A 21,227-nucleotide genomic window follows, 5' to 3' on the forward strand; every position below is an offset into this window, starting at 1 on the left:
AAAGAAAAAAAGGAATATTCCAATTGTATTTGAAAGAGACCTTGTCATTTCACTATTGAAAGGTTAAGCTATGTAGGATTGTCTTCAAAATGACCCCGTGGTGGGGGAGGGGAGGAGGTGGCGATGAAAGATGCAACAACAGTGACTCTGAGTTGATAATTCTGGAGCTGGGTGACTGATACAGGCAGGCTGGCTGTGCTGTTCTCTCTACTTCTGTACATGTTGAATCTTTCCATAAAATATGAAACAAACAAAAAGACTTCCGTGTTTTAAAACCCTCACTTGGAAGGTTAAGAGTTTTGCCCAAGTAGGTGGGCATCTGAATGGGGCACTGAGATTAGAAACAACAGGCACCTGGCTCCAGGCAGACCTGGGGCTACCTTGACCCTCCTCTTCTCACCATTCACAGCCAGCCCATAACTGCATCCTGTCAGCCCCACTCCCCAAACGCATTCCTCCCTGGCTCCCACCATCTCTCATCTGGCCCATTCCAAGAGCCTCCTACGCGGCCTCCCTGCTTCCTGGGTCCCTGCAATTCATTCTCCACATTATCTTTACAAAATGTGAGTGAGAGAAAATTACTTTAGTGCTTAAACTATCATGAATGCTTCTCACTGCACTTAGAGTCTACACTCCTTTCCGTGCTCCTGATGCCCTTCTAAACCTCGCGTCTCATCACTCACCAGCGCTGGCTCCAGTATCTCCTCAAACCTGCTGAGCACATTTGTGCCTCGGGGCCAATGGACAAGCTGCCTCTATTCCTGGGGTGACTTTTCCCAGATCCTCAAAGTCCAGCCTCCTTATTACCATCTCAGCTCACATGTCACCTACTCAAAGATAGCTTTCTTGACTCACTTCCCCCCAAGTCTCCCATCTCAACACTGTTATTTCCTTCATTTCAATCTGGCATTGTTTCCTTATTTGCCCGATTATTTTTGTTTCCTCGGTTGTCCTTGGCCTCCCTCCCCCCAGCAGCCTTGCCCAAACAGCATAAGCTCCCGGGGAGCAGCCGGCACTGGTGCTCTGAGAAGAAACATGCCGAGAACTACATTACAGTCACGTGGTGTAGTGAAACGGTGTCGAACATCAGATACAGCTAAGCAGTGAGAATTTCTCTCTTATTTTATAATTTAAGTGAAATCTAACATTTACTCCTGTTTGATGAAGAATTTGGTAGGTCTTTGGTCCCAGTTCCTGGACGGCAACCCATAAAGCCTTGAAATTTCCCAAGATGGGAGTGTCTTTGCTATTCATAGTGGACCCTTGGATGGCTTGTGCTCATGAGATGACTCAGGATGGGGACTGGCCAGCCAGAGGCACCAACCATGTGATTGGAGGAGTGGGGCTTTGAGCTTTGTGACAAGTGAGTGACCACCAGGAGAGGAAGGGGCTCAACGGTTAGGGCTAAGGAAAGGTTTGAGTTACAGTTAGGGTTTGGGTTAGCCATGTCGGTAGTGACCCAATAAATCATGTCTTTGTAATAAAGCCTCCAGTAAAAACTTGGGGCAACAAAGCTCAGAGCTCCTGTGAGCTTCCTGGTTGGTAACACTCTTGGAGGACTGTCACACTCAGAAGCCATGAGGGCAACCCTGAGCCATTCCCACTGCAGTGCTCTCCCCAGCAGCTCACCTGAGGAGATCTAAGGGCTGTTTCTTGTCTACGCTTCGAGGAGGAGCCCATTCCCTGTACAGAAGGCCCTGTTCGCTGGGGCAGCTGAGGTCCCCTGATGGAGGCTGAAGTTGCACTGGGAAGCAGAAGCAAACAGGTGAGCGTCACTGTCACAACGTGTTCACATGTTCTATTGATAAATTGTGGTGCTAACACTTCGTGGTCATTTGTAAATAAGGGGCCCTCCCTTGCCAGGAGGAATGGAGGTACCATATAATTTTTCATAATTCTCACCCAGGATTAATACTAACCCCTTGAGGGTCATTTGCAAACGTGGGTGGAAAGGAACGCTTGGATGTTACAGTCCTGGGGCCACCGTGGGTACCTGGTGAGAGCCTTGCAGATGCTTAATGTCCTAGAGCAGGGCCAGTCTTCCACAGCAAAAAAACTAGGCCACCCAAGTGCCCAAACTTCTGCAGTGGAGGGACACCTGACAGTCCAGCACCCTCCTTGGACACCCAGAGGAACCTGGACTCTGGCTGGTTAGGAGCAGGGTCAATTCTAAAACCCACGCTTTTTTTTCCCCACAATTCAGTGATTATTCGGTGACAGCACATGGAATATAAACAACAAAGAAACTTGACATGATGTTATATATTTAGCTTACTCAAGAAACAAAATTTAAATCCAGTCATTCTCCTTCCCACCTGACCTACTTTCCTTTCTCCTGTACTAGAACCAGATTATTACCCACCCAGCCTTAACATGGGTCCTGACTCCACTTACCTCCCTCCCAAACACCACATGAGATGATTGCTCAGCCTGGATGTGGAACCAGCAATTACAACTAGCTTTAATGGAAAAGAACTGGTTGTGCACAGATGCCAAATAACACTGTAGAATCTTGGTGTCCCACATTAGTAATCATGACAGCTGTTTGCCAGTGTCCCCAAAGTTCATTTCAGACTCTCACTGCTAATTTTGCTGGGGCATAAATATAAAACATGTGGACTCCTGGGATGGACTGCTATGCTGGGTCTCTGATCCAGGAAGCTCAGTGTCTGCTCCCTGCACCCAGCTCCCTGTTCTGTTCATGCATGTGCATCAAGCAGCTGTTTAGTGTCCATTTTAATATCTTAAACAGTGCATTTCAGTATTGTCTTCACCCACAAATAGATGTACCACACAGTAGTAACGATCAATCTCAGTCTTTGCTTTCTTTGGTCTTAGAGAGTCAGATAAATGGATAGCGAAGATAACAAAGTCATAGAGCACTATAATATAGTATTTCCTTTATTTCAATGACAGGATTTATTTAAAGAGCTTAGATATAACATCCTTGCACTTATGGCATCATTAAGCATCTGAAGCTGTTACATTTAAAAACTTCACTTCATGCAAGATGTTATCAGTTAGAGAAGTGCTCCTGAATTTGAGGGGTTGCTGTCATCTCAGACGGAGTCCCTAAAAAATCTCAGCACTCTGCAGTATTGCCATCATGACAAGGACCCAGACAGATGAAATCTGGAAAGCCCAGTGGCTTTCTAGTGCACAGACAGAAAATGGTATTTCAGAGGGAAAAAGCCTGAATTACAGAAAATGATAAATGAAATGGTCTAACATGCATTTCCCTTACAAAGAACTAATGCTTCTTTGGTTGATAATAACATCTGTCAGTAATAATGAAGAGAGCTGACAGACGCATAGTACTTACTATTAGCCAGGGCTGTTCTAACATTGACACATATTCATTAATCCCCATAGCAACTCTACGAGGTGGGTATTATTATTTTACCCATTTTATTGATGAGGAACTTGATAAACACAGAGGCTAAATGACTTTTACAAGGTCAACAGTGAGAAACCAGCACAGGTGTTCCAGCCTGAGTCTACACTCTTGGCTTTTTTTTTTTTTTTTTTTTTTTTTTGGTGGCGGGGAGATAATAAGGTAATTCTGGTGGGGTATGGGGAGGTAATTAGGGTTATTTCTCTATTTTAGAGGAGGGGTTGGGGGCTGAACCCAGGACCTTATGCGTGCTAAGCATGCACCACATCACTTGAGCTGTACCCTCCCCTCTAGAGTCTATGCTCTTAGCTGCTAATCCGCACCGCCCCACATGGTAACTCTGGGGGAACTACAGTTCATTCATTCACTCATTAAACTCAGCCTTCCCGGTGCCTGGGATTTAGCAGTGAACAAGACAACATGGATCCTGCCCTAAGTGAGCTTCTCGCCTCCTGATATATTATCTTCATTTTACCCAGGAAGAAACAAGGTCAAGAAGTTTACCCTTTTCCTGTTAACACCGGAGGAGACATGAGGTGCTTTATTTCATTTCTGCCATTTGACTTACACCATGGGGAGGGAAAGCTGCCTTGCAGATCCCGGAGCTCACAAGCATGTTAATCCCGAAATTTTTTTAACACTATCCCTTACTTGATACTGGATCTGAGAAAGGATGAAGTAAACCTAAAACGATTCTAAGAGAGTGTGTGGTTTATACAGGGTAACTAACCAGCCACTGTTTACTATCCTAACAGGAATCTGTAGGCATATTTCTTTTCTTTCTCTTTTTTTCCTTTTTATGGGCAGCTTTTAAAAACCAAACCAAACCAACAAAACCGAATCACTGATAATTGAACAGCAGGTTCTAAATCACCCCCAAGACAGCAGCTAAACTCGGTTTAGACTTACAATGCGGCTTCTGGAGGCTGGATTGAAGAATGTATCTCTATCCTGAATATAAAAGTCATTCACGCAGCTCTTCTCAAATAGGGAAATGAAAAACTCTTGCTCCGGCTTGATGATACTTTCATCCACTTGGAGGACTTTCATAAAACAGCTGAAATTATCAAAGGCTGAGGACCGGGTTTTCAGATCATTAGGCTTCAGAGGCAATTTTATGTGCAGTATCTCAGCGTATGTACAGAGCACCTCCCACAGGGTGTGTACTTTTGCATACAAGCTTGTCATCCAAAACCTATACTGGGAGAATGAAAACACAAATGACGAAACTATTTTCACATTTTTAGTACACAGATTTTTCTTATGTTGCTGGTAGTTAAAGCACTTGTGCAAACACACACACATATGACACTGGTAAAAGTGAAGATATAATAAAAATAGATTTGCAAACCATCATACATTTTTGCCTTAAAGATAATTTTTTTTGAAATTACTGAAAAGTTATTTAAAATCCTTACAGTCCATTCATAAAATAACCAATGTTTTTGGTGAAGAAAAGCAAACTTTTTAATTTTTAGTCCAAATTAGTAACTAAAAATAGAAACACCAAAATATTCCTTGCAGTGGTATTGTAATGACAAATTTTTAAATTTCTGAAACCTAGGACTATTTACATAGCTGTTCAATATAGTGTTAAACAGCCATTAAAAGGGATTTAAAAGAACTATATTTATTGATATGGAATATATAATAAAAGGAAAAAGCAAAAAAAAGTGAAATAATAATTTTCCTTTTTGGAAGGGAAAAATATCTGCATTTGAACAAAAAAAAGTTTAGAAGGATTTTAAGATTCTTTATGTATAATTAAGGTACAGATGATTTTTAATGTCACTGTTCTTTCATTTTCAATATTGGGAGTAGATTTTTATAATAAAAAAATCTTTAAAAAGTTCTTGCATAAATACATTAATAGATATATTTATGAGTACATTCTCTAGCTATTAAAAAAGATCTCCTAGCTTTGGATCTGAAACATACATTCCATAATGCAGATTCTGACTGACTCACCTCCCAGCCCACAGCGAAGACACGGCTAGGGTGACATATTTCAAATATCATTCCAGGGAACATGCAGGCTCCCAACCAATGGCTGCAAAGGGACTGACACTGATCTGGCTGCTCCCAGCTGCAGACCATCACAGATGAGGTTAGATTCCTAGCCTCATGTTTTCTCTATCAAAAGAAATCAGAAAATGTTAGGCTTTTACTTTCACCAAGGGAACAAGAAGTTGTTTGATTTTTTTATGCAAAAAAAGTAACAACAAACCAATTTGAATCTGATGAAAAGAAATTTGCTCAAAACAGCACAGTAGCAATGAAGGTGCTCTGGCTGGCAGGGACTTGTTGGATTCCTGTGAGTGCTGGACTCCTCACATGGAATTACCTTGGCACTCCAGAAGGCCTGTGGTTGTCCCCATGTGTTTGTGGCCATATGTGGTGCCCAAAAGTCTCTGGCTTTGCCACAATTTCAAAGCCTTTTATGGCTTATGAAAAGTTTTGCACTCAAATGGAGTTTTCTTGAGTCCACTTACTGATGTCATTCACCAGAGTTATAGTCCAGATCTGACATTCTAGACTCTTAAAATCTTGCAGACATTCAAATGGTTCAGGTTTGGATGCGTATTCACCTCTGCAGGCCTGGACAAAATTCGATTAAGGCACCCGGACAAGTTCAGCAAAATGCAAAGAAATTTTTCTCTCTGCAAGACTGAAATGTCTGTGAAGCATAAAAACTTCTGCATCTACAAAAAAAGAGAACCAACTCATCAATAACATATCTATCCATAATGCATGGCCATTTAAAAAAAAATAATGTATTAACTGCTATTAAATTCTATCTGGCTTTTGCCAAATTGTGTCCTAAACTGTAAGGAAAGTAAATAAATGTAGAGAATTTTTGACCTTTTAAGAGAAAAAGGAACCCTCCTACTCGGTTGGTGGGAATGTAAATTGGTGCAGCCACTATGGAGGACAGTAGAGAGGCTCCTTAAAAAACTAAAAATAGACTTCCGTGTGATCCAGCCATCCCATTCATGGGTATATGTCTGGAGAAAAATATAATTCAGAAAGACACATGCACAACAATGTTCACAGCAGCACTATTTACAATAGCCAAGACACTGAAACAACCCAAATGTTCACTGACAGATGACTGGATAATGAAGGTGTGGTATATTATAAATATATATGTATATATACATATATATATACACACACATATATACACACGCACACACACACAAAATGGAATACTGCTCATCCATAAAAGATAAAATAATGCCATTTGCAATAACATGGATGGACCTACAGGGTATTATGCTAAGTGAAATAAGTCAGAGAAAGAAAAACAAATATTCTATGTATTATATGTATATCTAAAGAATAAAACAAATAAATGACTATAATAAAACAGAAATATACTCACAGGTACACAGAACACACTGGTGGTTACCAATGGGGAGAAGGAAGAGAGGGGAGGCAGGAAGGGGGTAGGGGATTGAGAGGTAAAAAGTACTACATATAAAATGGATAGATTACAGGGCTGTATCATACAGCACAGAGAAATATACCCATTATTTTCTGGTGACTTTAAATGGAATATAATCTATAAAAATGTTGAGCCTCTGTGTTGTACACCTGAAACTACTATGATGTAAATCAACTACTCAATTACAAAATTTTTAATCAAAGTTTTCTTTTCATATTATTTGCAATAATTTAGAAGCCAGCACTGTCAACAGAAACATAGTGCAAGTCACAATTTTCCAGTAATCCCATTTAGAAAATAAAAAGGAACAAGTGAAATTAATTCCAGTAATAATTATTTTATCCCAAAATATCCAATATACTATCATTTCAAAAGTGTGATTAACACTTTTAAAACTTATTAATAAATATTTTACATTACTTTTGTTGTACAAAGTCTTGAAAATCTATTACATATTTTCCACTTATAAAACATCTCAATTCACAATAACCACATGTGGCTGGTGGCTACCATACTAGACAGAGCAGATTACACCATTCACACTTCTGATAAATTACCTGCTCTTACTTATTTAAAAATCTTGCAGAAAAGGCTTTAGATATTCCCTATATCAAGCAAAGCAACCTTGACCGGTGGGGAGTGTCTTCATTATAAAGTGAAAAATAAAGGTAAGAGAGCCATGGTTACGTGTATGTTAATGTAACAATTTCTTCTTAATTCATTCAGGACTTTACAATATTTCTTCATATGCCAAGGATTCACTGTCACTGTGCAATGCTTTTCACTATTATCTTCTTTGGAATTAGGCTTCTGATGACCCTGCTTTGTGCATCTGTACATAAAAGAAAGTAACAAAACAGAGAAAAAGACATTATTAAAGATAATTTATGGGGGAGGGTATAGCTCAAGTGAAAGATCATATTCTTAGCATGCACAAGGGCCTGGGTTCAATCCCCAGTACTTCTTCTAAAAATAAAATAAATAAATAAAAATTAATTACCACCCCCTGCAAAAAATTAATTACTTTAATTAAAAGTTAAAAAAAGATAATTTAGTGCAGGCTTATCAGGCTACAAGAGCTACAGTGAATGCCCCTCCCCCATTAATTTAGAAGATGTCTCACAGTATTTCCCAACATAAAGGCTAAAATATAATTCAGAACACTTTCTGATGGTCAGCATGATTTTAACAAAAAGTAGATAATTACCTCCCTGGTGTCAAAGATCTCTCAGGAATGGGCACCGAAAATTTAGTAAAAATGATTTTGCAACTACCTTTGAAAGAAATGCTGAGAAAAGATCTTTTCTGCTGGAAATTAGCCTGCTTTTACATTCTGCAGTAGGCATACATGTTTGCAAACCAGGCAGGAACTACATCATATTTTACACATACTTTAGAAACTGATTTGAATTTTGCTCTCTACCTGCAAGACTATTTTTTAGGTAATAACATAAGCTGGCCACTATACTAAATTTTGTTTCCCTTTTTGCTTAATCCTCACAACAACTCTGTAAGCTGCTATTATTACCCCAATATAACAGATAAAGAGCTTGAGGCAGAAAATAATTTTGGTAACTTGGTAAATGGTGGAGCTGGGTAACACCGCAGCCAGTCTGACACTCAAGTCCATTCTTCTCACCAATGTCTAATACTGCTACCTACATTCAGCAATGACCGCTGATTTCATATTTAAGTGTGTTATTTCTAAATGTGCAAAGCTATATTAGTACTGCTGTGTAAATTATCATTTTTGAGATGTGATTGTCAAAAAAACAAAAACAAATAAAATCAAGGTGCCACTGAGGGGAGGGGGAACTGCATATGGATGGACACAAGGGGACTTTTTGAGGACACTGTTGCACAACTCTAGAAATAGCTAAAATGGCTGACTTATACAATTATAATGTGTGAATCTTATGGCCTTTAAATTACACCTTAATACAGCTATTAAATTAAGAACCTGGGATACCAAATTAAGACTAAAACACATATATAATCACAAAAAGTACAACAGGCAAATACCATTATTTACTGCATCATTTTCCTTCATGCAGCTTCCTTTCCTCACCCGTTCCTGAAAGGATGATTCATTTTTAAAATAGCCTTTTAATTTATTCAGCAAATAATTTTTGACTGCCTACTGTGTACCCAGGACTAGTCTAGGCACTTGGAATAGATCAAAAAACAAAACAAAAGTCCTGCCCTCACGGAGCCTGGTTGGAGTCTAGCTGGGGTGGGGGGTGGAGATGACAATTCACACAACAGAGCAGCAGAGGAGGTGGCATGTTAGGAAAGAGGAACCATGGAAAAAAGAAAAAAAGGGCAAGGTAAATAGAGTTGAGGGCATGGGATGAGGGTGATGTTGTATTAAATACCAGAGCAGGCCACACTGAGGACTGAGGTTAGGACTAGGACTAGGAGGTGAGAAGTCCCAGGCGGATGGAATAACCATCACCAAAACCAGCGCGCACCTTGCATGTTCCAGAATGGGGGCACGGCTGGAGCTGCGGAGAAGGGTCACTGCAGATCCTGTACGGCCTTGGAGGACGTTGTAAGGACTGTGGCTTTTACCCGGAGTGAAATGGGGAGGCACTGCAGAAGGACGACACAATCTAACAGGTTTTCAAGGCTCACTTGACTGCCGGGTGAGAATAGTCCAAATGGATCAGAGATGAAAGGAGGGAAGCCACTGAGAAGGGCTGTGCAGGAGGAGAGGACAGTGGCTCAGGGCAGGGAAGAAGCAGTGGAGGCAGGAGCCATGGTGAGAAGTGGCTGGGTTCTGGATATGTTTTAAAGGCAGTGTTAAACCAGATCTATTGACAGAATTCATGGGGTATGTCAGTGAAAGTCAGAATAACTCCAAGATTTTTGACCCAAGCAGCTGGAAGGATTAAGTTGCCACTAACTGAATGGGGGAGGCTGCAGGAAGAACCAGTTTGGGGGGTAGGAGGACCAAGGGCTCAGTTTTTACACATGTTGGTTTTAAGATATCAGAGTTCCAAGTGAAGATGCCAAATCAGCAGAAGATTGTTAAGAGTCCAGAGTTGGAGTGAAAAAGTCTAACGGGAGACAGAAAAGTGGGAACCATAGGCCACACAGGCGGTACAAGAAGCCATGAAACCCAGGTACTCAAACATTAAGATAACCTGGCATTAACCATAGAAGTTGTCCTTGAGGGCCTGCCTATTAGGTGTGGATATCAGTCCTATTTCCCGACCACTCGAGTTTTAAAAAGGAACTTACAAATGAATTCGTGAAAGACACTGTCTCCAGTGGATGGGTCCAGAGCTGGAGTGGGAGAATGGGATGGTGCACGCTACTCTCTACGGCAGAATGTGTGTGTGTGTGTGTGTGTGTGTGTGTGTGTACACATGTGTGTGTGTGCAGGGGGATGAGATAAACCTGGCTTAAGAAAAAGAACTAAAGTCTAGAAGCTGAAAGATGAAAGAACATCCAGATCTGGTAGAGGGAACAGGGGAAACACTGTGTACTGTAAGACATATCCCCATAATGCCATTTCCCACCATCCTTTCATCAGGAACACAGTTGGAAAGGGGGGAATTATGTAGATACGTGTGATGTACACAAACTTTCTGACAATGTAACACTGAATTTCTACATATGTAGCAAGTTAATGATATTTATATCTGCTTCAAGTTTAATAACAAGTTCACAACAGAGGGAAAATAAAATATTGAGGACTGGTAGAAGTATCATTGAAGGCCTTTCAATGCTCAGAATGGAAGCAAAAGCAGCTTCACCCCACAAAGAATGTCATTAAGGGTCAAGAATGTTTAAATTTGCTTAAGAAATTGAGAGTTACAACTTCCTGCTTTAAAGAGTTAACTTTAAGACAGATACCATACTATAAGCAACGTCTATACTGGTGCTTTCTTAAAGCTATTTTTAGTTCCTGCTTGTTCTGATGTACTCCAGAAACTCTGCAAAGAAAAGCTTCTATTCAAAGGCTTAAAGGAATAAAAAAAGAAATAACACTGCATTCTTTTAAGTGTTCTCTGTACCGAAAGTCACTTGCAAACGCAGCACCCGGCCACAGGTCCACATTTTTAACAATAAATTCCTTAGCGCAATTTTTCAATCGCTATGTGAATTTGTGTCAGTCTCTCACTCAGAAGCAGAATGGAGAACCAGAAAATGACACGTCATGTCTAAAACTACAGATGTGGGAGATGAACGGACACCAGGACACAGCGAAGTGGGAGGGTGAGGTTTACCTTCTAAGTTACCGTAAGTGCAGTTACACCTGCTCCCTGCTTCCCTTGTGAAGTGAAGAGCTAGTCTTTTCCAGAAAAGCTCTCATTCTGAGAACTGTCTTCTTTAAAATATTTGGAGATTCTTTTTTAAGTTTCTTTCACATTTAAGTCTTTCCCCAACTCTACATCCCATAACAAGTGTTAAAATTATCCAATAGCCTATTGTTACAGAACATACGCTACAAAAGCTGAGGTTTCCCAGGGTTTGGATCCCAGAAATCTGCTACCAGATAATCCTAAAGCCTTCCTTCCATAACTGACTCTTCTGCCAATTCCCAGCTGCGGGCAAATTCGGCTTCTCAGCCCAGGTAACTTTCTACCTCTGCCTACGAACACTCTACTGCCAGTAAAGGAACTCTCAGGAAGCAAACAAAGCCCCTAGTGAGGGTTTCCTCCTTCAAACAATCAAGATGCCATCACCAAGCAAATATTTAAACCTACTTCAAAACTTCTGAAGACATCTTACAAAAAATATAGTTTCTATAGATGCATACTATTTGCTCTGGAATAGTGATTTCCAATGGAGGGAACAAGGGACCACATGACCCAGGCAATTTTTTAAAACTGCACAAAACCGTCCCTCTTCACGTGAGGATTCAGGCAAGCCAGTATTACAGGTCTAGGTGTAACAGAATGACAGCACCTCTAGGAGTAGGGTGAAAAGCAGCGAGGTAGACTTTTAGTGAAAGGGGTGATGTAATGGGCCCCATTGCCCACGTACCTCCCACCACAGGACAATCATCTCAGATCGAGAACAAGCACTTTGGGAAACAGAGGTTGTAAATGTTTTTATGGATTTCTGGTGGAAATAATGCCCTGAGTCATGTGAAGTTGTGGCTGCAAAATTGAACAGGGGACTAGACATTTTCACATTCAGGACACAAGTAGCCCCCGGGTGGCCACCATATCTGCTCTCCCTTTTTCCTGTTCACCCCAAAAGCTGAAGGACTCTCCTGCTTGCAATGACACCCACCACTTCTAACAACATCCTGCCAAGTCCACGTCAGCAGCTCGTGGTGTCAAAGTCACCATTTGTACTGCTCTGAAGTCCCTCCATTACTTTATATCCCTTCTATTTTCTCTGTTGTCTTCCTAGCTACACTTGCATTCAGAAGCTGGTTACCGCACTGACATTGCCTCTGTAATCAGTCCAGGATATAGGAAGCAGAGAATCAACTGTAACCAGTCCCAGAATACTTGTCATGCCACTCTAGTTTCCCAACAAAATACTCTGGTATCCCTCATCTCACCCAAAGAACCACCGCATTACATAGAGGTTGTAAAAGTGGAGGGATTTCTCTACTGGGAAACACTGTGGCTTGTGGTAGACTTGTGATTTCAGTTTTTACAACTAGTTACAGGCAAAAAGACATGTTCCGCAAATTTTCTTCAAGCGTTTGGAATTTAAAATTTTATTAGATACAGAACCGGCGGACTAACTGTCATCTATGAACATATGGTCATGTTAACAAATAATGTTCATGTCTGCCTAACAGACATGTAAGGACTTGAATTACACCTGCAGCCTGTAGGCCTTTAGACTAGGATGTGAGGCATACTGTGAGATAAAAAAAACCTCCTATCCAGTCACAGAACTCCTTACAGACAACATCACTTTAATGCCACTGAATAAATTAGTATAGTCCATGTATGGTTAAGTTACATCTCCAATTTCTCAGAGCTGGAAAGGAGATGTCTAGAAAAGCTGGAAAAGCACAATTACCAAAATAGCTCAAAAGTTAAAGCAGACTCCTGCACCTCCAAGGGCGGAGGGTGGAGGGGTTATTGCCCACAACCCTGTCCTCCCCCAGGACGTGGCATGTGGGGAAGCAGGCAGGAGGGGGTGGCTGGGACTCGGAGGTGGAGAGGTGATGAAAGCAGGAGTGGAACTGCTCTGGTCCTAGAACAACAGAGCTGTAAAAAGCTCGGCTTCAGTTCAACCTGCTCCCTCTCCCACTTTCCCTCACACCTACGTTACAAACAGAGCACAGTCAGGCACTTTCTGCCCATGACGGTGACTACTAGCAGGAAAGGGAACAGGATAAAAGCATGTCCTATAAAAATCAGTCTGATTTTAAAGACTGTGTTATAATCAATGAACAGCAGTGTCAGAGTGGGACACTTGTGAGGCGCTCAAATAGGGAGGAAGAGGCTTAGGATCCATTTCCAGCACTTCCATGTCTTTTATCACTCCTATTTCTGACCTTTCCTTTGCCACGTTTTGTAGCACTGCCATCACTGGCAGGTAAAGGGGCAGCAATGTGACTTGGCCGTTTGGCTGATGGGGCTACATTCCCCAGCACTGGAATGAAAAGGCACTGGAAGAGGAGAAGCTGGAAGATGTGAACCGTGGTCCTGGTCTGTGCCAAACACTAACCAGGTGACCCTGGGTTAGGCTGTTAGTCTCTCTGGGCTTCCGGCTGTTTACTTATAAAAGAAGGTTTTGTCATTCCACAAATATATCCAATATGAAATATAACGTGAAAGTCAAACATAATGACATCTCACCTGCTTGCCTCAGGGAACGGTACAAGCACTGAACACTATGTGAATGTAAACACAGAGTTAAGAAAACTGTTGAGGTAAAGCGCTACACCGAACATGGAGATAAAGTTTTATGGATTTTCTTGGCTTTCTTTTTTAATTGCAACACTGAATTAATAGTTATTAGCTATACTCCACACCACCACCCCTGCGAATAAATGAAGTAGATAAGCACCGCCTGGATGCCTGCTATTGCCCGATGCTAAGCAGGGTGAGGGGTATAAAGGAGGCTGAACAAGGGAGTCTTCTCCAGTTACGAGCTAAGTGAGGAGACACATTGGAAACCACCCGGGAATGGTACCAAGTCAGCACTCAAAGCCTAGATTACAGGCTACTGATCATGAACAGTGCAGGAATACAAAGAGGAGCTAGAAGTATTTGGAGTTAGTAGGGAAGACTCTATGAAGGGGATGGGGCTCCAACTAGTTCTCAGGGCAATTCTAAGCTGTTTTAACTGAGGACTGGATAGGAAAAGGCTGGTGACTCCTGGTTTTTAATTAGGCACAGGTTACCTTAGGAGGCTAAGTCACATAATGATTGGAACACATAAGGTAAGGCCAAAGTGATGGAGGGTCGAGACTACCTGGCTGAGATCTGGTTGTGGTAAGTCTTTGACTTGACTGCAGATGTTGGAGCGTCAAAACTGTAGGTTGACTGAAAGGGGGGGGAGAGAATATCCAAGAATTCAGCAGAAGGAAAAATTCATGTATCCGGGATGAAAGCTCTTCATCAGAGCATCAGCAATCAGAATAGACATTTGAAACCGAAAACATACAGTTCCAGAAGCTGACAAAATGTGGAGGGTGGTGAGAGAAAGATGAATCAAAGACCATTCCAAGCCTTTGGGTATTCAAGACCGGAAGAATGATTATCCCACTGAATGAGTGGAGACGCTGCAAGAAAAAAGATTATGAAACCAGCTTTAGACATGTTGAATCTGACATATGAGCTAAGAGTAGGTGTTCTCTAAGAAGCTCAGAATTCAAAACTGAAGCACAGATCTAGAGTACAGGCTTAAGATGCAGATGGACAAGACATGATAAATCTCCTAAAAGAAAACATAGGCAAAACATTATCTGACATAAATCTTAGCAACGTTCTCCTAGTGCAATCTACCCAGGCAATGGAAATAGGAGAAAAAAATAAACAAATGGGACGTAATTAAACTCATAAGTTTCTTCACAGCAAAGGCAACCATAAGTAAAACAAAACAACAACCTACGAATGGGAGAAAATATTTGCAAATGATACGACTAACAAAGGCTTAATTTTCAGAATATATAAACAGCTCATACAACTTAATAACAAAAAAACAAACAACTCAATCCAAAAATAGGCAGAAGACCTAAACAAGCATTTCTCCAATGAAGACACAGATGGCCAATAGACACATGAAAAAATGCTCAATATCACTAATAAACAGAGAAATGCAAATCAAAACTACAATGAGGTATCAGCTCACACTAGTCAGAATGGCCATCGCTCAGAAGTTCATGAATGATAAATGCTAGAAAGGCTGTAGAGGGAAGGGAACCCTCTTACACTGCAGGTGGGAATCCAGTTTGGTGTAGTCATTATGGAAAGCATGGAAATCCCTCAAAAAACTAAAAGTAGACTTACCCTATGACCCAACAATCCCACATCTGGGTATATAACTGGAAAGAACTCCAATGTGAAAAGATACCTGCACCCCAGTATTCATAGCACCACTGTATACAATAGCCGAGACATGGAGGCAAGCTAAATGTAGCAACAGGTGACTGGATACAGAAGTTGTGGCATATTTTTACACTGGAATACTACTCTACCATGAAAAGGACAAAATAAAACCATTTGCAGCAACATGGATGGAGCTAGAGATCGTCATTCTAAGTGAAAGCAGCCAGAAACAGAAAAACACACTCATATGTGCAATCTAAAAAAACAGAAAGACACTGTGAACTCATCTACAAAACAGAAACAGACTTGCAGACTTAGTAAACAACCTTAAGGTTATCAGGGAAAGGGGATGGGAAGGGATAAATTTGGCAATTTGAGATTTACAAATGTTAGCCACTATATATAAAAATAGATTTTAAATAAAGTTTCTTCTGTATAGCACAGAAACCTATGTTCATTATCCAGCAATAACCTATAATGAAAAAGCCGATAGAGCCACCAACTGAGGAAGCAAGAGAAGAAAGGAGAGTTAGTTATGCTGGGCATGAGCCCACTTCTAAAATCCTTGTCAGCCACTGAGGCTGCCCCGAGTACACTGAGCCCTCCTCCCAGGGACAGGCTGACATGACATGCGTCCTGCAAACCTGGGGCAGCGGATGCCGTCCCCAGGTCTGGCCCTGGGGCAGATGGGAGCAAGTCCACCTGCTCCCCTTGGGGCAGCACCCCTCCCCGAAGCCCCCTCCTCCTGACTGCACCGCGCCTGCCTCTCAGGAACCCACTGACTTGAAAACAAGTGATCCACGAACCTTGGGCAGCGGCTTGGAGATGGGCAGCGACCTGGCAAGCTGGTCGATTTGCCCCCATCTCCCCCACGGCCTGTCCAGGGCTCGGCCTCTTCTGCCCCAGGCATGGTCCCCAGGTCAGCCTGCTCCCGGGAGGAGGGCGCGGTGTGGTCGAAGGCAGTGGCGGGTTATGGGGTCTGCCCATGGGTGCCTGTGGATTTGCTTCAAACTCCCCAGCGCATGGCCTGAGCTTGGCCTCTGCTGCCCCAGGTTCGTGGAACTCAGGTTACAGCTCAGCCTGCTCCTGGAAGGCGGGTGCTGTGCTGTCAGGGAAAGGCGGCGGCTGCGATGGCGGGATTGGGGCTGCCCTGTGAGAGCGCGGAGGTTGCGGCCATTTCCCGCTGCTGCTGCAGCCATCCCAGCACACTGATCGCACCGCGCCCACCTCCCAGGAGCAGCCTGACCTGTAACCTGAGTCCCGCGAACTGGGGGCTTTAGAGGCCGCCCCCAAGGTCAGGCCACGGGGAAGATGCTGGCAAATCCAGGGGCTCTCATGGGGCAGCCCCCATTACATCCGAGGCCCCGCGCCAGCACCACACCCGCCTCCCGGGAGCAGGCCACGGTCTGAGGGTCAGTCGGAGATGCTCCGGAGCCGTCAGGCGCCCTCCCGCCTCCCGGGGCTGTACCTGCTCTCCTAAACCCGGGTATAAGCGGCGGCAAAAACGCAGGGTTCAGGAACTATTAATAGCGGGGTTACCACGAACCACAGCGGCGGCTGGGACCCGCCTCAGGGTCCTAACAGGACGCGCGGCTGTGACCTCACCTCCGCTCCCCTCCCTGGGCGCCTCCTCAGCCGCACAGCCCAGGCGTCACCCGCCGGCTCCCCGAGCAGCGCGCCCCCACCAGCGCCCCCTTAACTGCCCGGCAGCAGCAGCCGAACCGAGGGGAAGCCGCGGCCCAGACCCCAGGCCGTGTTCCTCTTCCAGGAGCTGGTCCAGGAACAACCGGCTCCCGCCAGCTTCCACGCGTTCTGGGCGGGTTCCGGCGTCCGCGCGTCTGTGCGTCTGCGCGTGCGCGCCCCTCCTCCTCCCGCCCGCAGTGCAAACAGCCCGGGTGGGGCTCCTGCTGTACCGGACCAGGCCACTGGGGCACCTCCTGCTCGTCCCGCCAGGTCTCCATCCCCAGAGCCTTCACCCAGCCACCGACTGGGTCCTGGCACTGAACTAGAACCACAACCGCCCTGGGTCAGGCCACACCCCGCCGCCCCACTTCCCCTGCTCATCTTCCCCTCCCTGTTACTATCCTCCCACCCATGGTCAGGCCCAGTATCCCACCAGACCTTGAAGACAGGGCTTCTTCTCCTCACACTGAGGTCCGTGCCCTGACACTCTGTCCTGCTAAGTCCTAACCTATGGCCCCTACACCCTCATGCCTCACCACAGGACCACCAACATCCAGAAACTGTCCCCCTCACCTCACAGCCAGGTCAGTTCCACTCTGAGCGGGCCCCACACCCCTCAACCTGTACCCCCTCGCCATGGGATCCCCTTCACTCTGAGTGCACCCCTACCCTGAGCTGAATCCCTCACCCCTCACCCTGTGGTTGGGGTGGGGAAATCCGGGCTCCAGTAATGATGACTACTGACACCAGTGGGGGATCCAGCCTAGTGTGCACCTTCATAGTTAATGTCTGAGGCTACAGGGTGAGGCAGGCTTGGCTGAAGACGGTTCCAATTCCCGCCCTGGCACCCTGAACCCCGCACCCTCTGCCTCAACTGACCCGATGGGTCAGGGTGATCCCAGGCTACCTGCCACTGGCCTGTGGGCCTTGGGTGGTTGATGGTCCTGATGGTGATCTGGACCCATAGGGCGGAGGCACTGGGCACGCCGACCTTTGGGGTGGGGGAGTTCAGAGGGTGCACTTGAGTGCAGGGATAGACAGCAGATGGTGGGCTGTGTGCATGGGGCTGTGTGCTTGGCCTGGCCTCAGCTCAGGTGGGTGCAGGGACCTTGTTCATTCACACCAGGCCAGAGGGAAGAGGGATGGGAGCTTTTAAAGCGTCAAAGTTAGGAAGCCAAGGCTAGAGAGCAAAGTAGGCAGGTGCACTGGCCAGGCCACTATGCAGCCCACCGCGACGCTGGTACCTTGCATCAGGGGAGACTGGCAGGTGACTGGCCACTGAGACATCCCCTGCTGTGGTATAGTTTACAGGCAATTGAAGAGATTTTGACAGGTAATTTTAATCCAATAATTGTCACTTTCTCTGCGGGAGATCAGGTCCAAAGTCATGGTGAATCTGGCTATGATCCTGCCTGAACTCCAGCCTGGGATAGTGGAGGACCCACCCAGGAATCATCCTCTTAGCCCTCACCAAAAGTCACTGTAACAGAGAAGAACAAATCTGACTCCATATTGGATCTGCTCCTTTTCCTTTAACCCTCTGCCCTGATTTCTAGGCTTAGTCCTGCTAGCTCTGCACCTTTTGTACAACAATGTTGCCTTTAGCCTGAAATAAAAAGGAGAGCCTATTCTCAAAGCTCTGACCTTTAAGGATATTAACACTTTTGCACTCCTATAAAGAAAACAAGTTGCAGAATAGAAAAAGTTTGTTTTGTTGCAGGTTTTACAGGAACACCATGATCTGACCCACGTGGAGAGCTGCAAAGGATTCCAAGAACAAAGAAATCCTACACCAAGAAGTTTGCAACAACCAACCACAGCCCCTCCTCTTTTTAGTAGAAAAGGAGCCTGAAGTCTGACTTGGGGAAGAATGGTTCTCCAAGATATTAGTCTGCCATTATCTTGGTCTGCAGCTGTCTACGTAGACCAGATCATAGTGCCTCTGTAAAACCTCTAACAAAACAAAAGTTATTCTCTGTTCTGCAACTTGTTGTCTTTATATAAGTGCAAAAGTGTTAATATCATTAAAGATCAGAGCCTTGAAAATAGGCTCTCCTGTATATTTCAGGCTAAAGGCAACATTGTTTTATAAAAGGTGCAGAGCTAATAAGACTAAGCCTAGAAAAGAGGGCACAGGTTTAAAGCCAAAAGAACAGATCTTCTATGGAGTCAGATTTTTTCTTTTCTATTATAGTATATTCTATTCTTGTTTTAAGTTTATAAGAATAAAGTTTAGCCTTTTCTCATTTTAAATTGTGCGATTTTAAGGAGCATTAAGTCCTTTCACAGTGCTGTGAGACCAAAACCACTGGTTTCAGACTATTTCCTTCCTCAAAGTAAAAGTTTGTATACAAAGCGCACCCCACATCCTACCTCCCCCAGCCCATGACAAGCCCTAATGCCCTTTCTCTCTCTATGTCTTTACCTATCCTGGAGATTCCCTATCAATGAAATCATATAAAAGGTGGCTTTTTTTTTTTTTTTTTTTTGTCTGCCCACATATCTTAAGTAGGGACAGGTGAATTTTTTGTTTGTTTGTTTTCACGTGAATTAGCATTTTTGTATTTTGAGAGGGAAAGCCAGATGGATTAAAGATGAGATGTACCAACTGAAGCCTTTTTAGTAACTCTGTGCATAATCTCAGGGTAGGCACTGCTGTTCTAAGTGTGAAACCAGAGCCAGAAGGGAGATGCTTTGCTCTTCTTGTGGCAAAATAAAACCAAACAAAAGCAGAAAACAAAGGCCAAGAAAGACAGCTGGAAAGACAAACCACAGCCTGGAAAAAGCTTTCCTCATGACCCAAGGTCGGAGAAAAGCTACACATCCCCATGTTCCAAAAACCTCTTGAAGCCCAGTGTTCTGAAAAGAAACAAAACACACACAGGCAGTTCCAATGAGAGGCAGTGCAGGTGGCCAGTGTCTGCTAGAGATGCTCGACCTCTCAGGTGAGGACACAGGCAGACGGACAGACTGCAGAGACAGCATTGGCCACCATCACACTGGCAGGTCTTTAGCCCGGTGACAACCAGCCCTGGTGACAACGTGAGCAGGCAGAGGCCCCAGGGGGCAGAAGAGCAAATGGACGCTCCTCTCCGGCAGAACAAGGGGCAGGACACATCAAAGTGCCACAGGAACATCCCTTCCCTAGCAGTGCTGATCCTTAGAGAAGATCCCACCAAAGTGCTTGCACAATTTTCAAAGATAATTTTTCTTCAGTAACATGAATTCAAAATAATCAATATGTCATCAAGGGATTTTCAGAAGTGACCTGCCCTGGGCCCGAACAATACACACACATAAGTACACACATATACACATAAATATATATACACATACATACAGGAAAAGAGACAGACAGACTGAAACACAGAGAAGCAGGGGGAGACATAGAGACAGAGAGAGAGACAAGACAGAGAGAAGGAATACTGGAGCTGGGAATGAGTGGAACTCACGCACATTTTCACAAGTCAGTCTACATGTCAGAACCTGGTCCCAAAGTCCATCCACCTTCCAGGGGAGGGTGTGGGAATCACACAAGGGCGTGGGAACAGAAGGCAAAAACTAGGAAGCCATTGTGGGACAGCCCACCACAGAGGCCGAGGTGGGACACTGGGTCTGTATGTCAACATGACAGAATGACCTAGGAGGTTGTATGCCAGAGCGGACGATGTCAGAGTTGTATTTAATTTCAGTCTCACGACTGGGAGCTGGGAAGCAAGCAGCAAGGAAAGTGACCATCTCCAGACCTCAGGGAAGACCCCGGCCGGTGTGGCATGTGCTCTGCGCTCCGCCAGCCCACTGTGGGGTCCTTCCTTTGCTGAGTCTGTGCACGAGCTCCCTGTGATGCCAGCCCATGGGGGTGACAGATGCAGTAGGTGTTTCTAGGTCTAGAGACAGGATGGTTTCTCTAGGAATCAGGGGCCAGGATGAACCCCACTGTGCTGATGGGGGATTGGGGAGACCCTGAGAGGCACGTGGCTTGTCCAGGGTGACAGCACTGCTAAGTGGGGACATCCAGGTCTGAACCCAGCTGTGTCTTCAGAGCTGCGGCCCTGGCTGCATCCAGGCCTCCCCAGGGCTTTGGGCGGGGGGCTGAGTTGGTGTCACTGTGTGTGGACATGGCATGGAGTGAGAAATGAGAGATCAGCAGCCCAGAAAGGCCCTTGGGGAGCTTTGTGTCAGGAGGAAGCTTGGGTAAGTGGACCCCAGGAAGTGACCTCACTTC

General features: G+C 44.4%; 1 long non-coding RNA gene across 22 annotated transcripts in view; it reads right to left on the reverse strand.

Annotated features, from left to right (window-relative positions):
* LOC105085193 (uncharacterized) overlaps window positions 1–9,470 on the reverse strand; it is a 54,561-nt gene extending 45,091 nt beyond the window's left edge. For 2 of the 22 annotated variants that reach the window (XR_010379091.1, XR_010379075.1), the window contains exons 1-6: window positions 9,314–9,468; window positions 7,400–7,674; window positions 5,887–6,096; window positions 5,363–5,527; window positions 4,304–4,589; window positions 1,630–1,744 (exon numbers count right to left, since the gene is read on the reverse strand). This is a non-coding gene — a long non-coding RNA (uncharacterized LOC105085193). The other 20 variants (XR_010379085.1, XR_010379081.1, XR_010379089.1 and 17 more) reach the window with 15 other exon arrangements.
* Between the last annotated feature and the right edge of the window lie 11,757 nt (window positions 9,471–21,227).

The sequence above is a fragment of the Camelus dromedarius genome, chromosome 35 (assembly GCF_036321535.1).
Source record: "Camelus dromedarius isolate mCamDro1 chromosome 35, mCamDro1.pat, whole genome shotgun sequence".
Taxonomy (NCBI): domain Eukaryota; kingdom Metazoa; phylum Chordata; class Mammalia; order Artiodactyla; family Camelidae; genus Camelus; species Camelus dromedarius.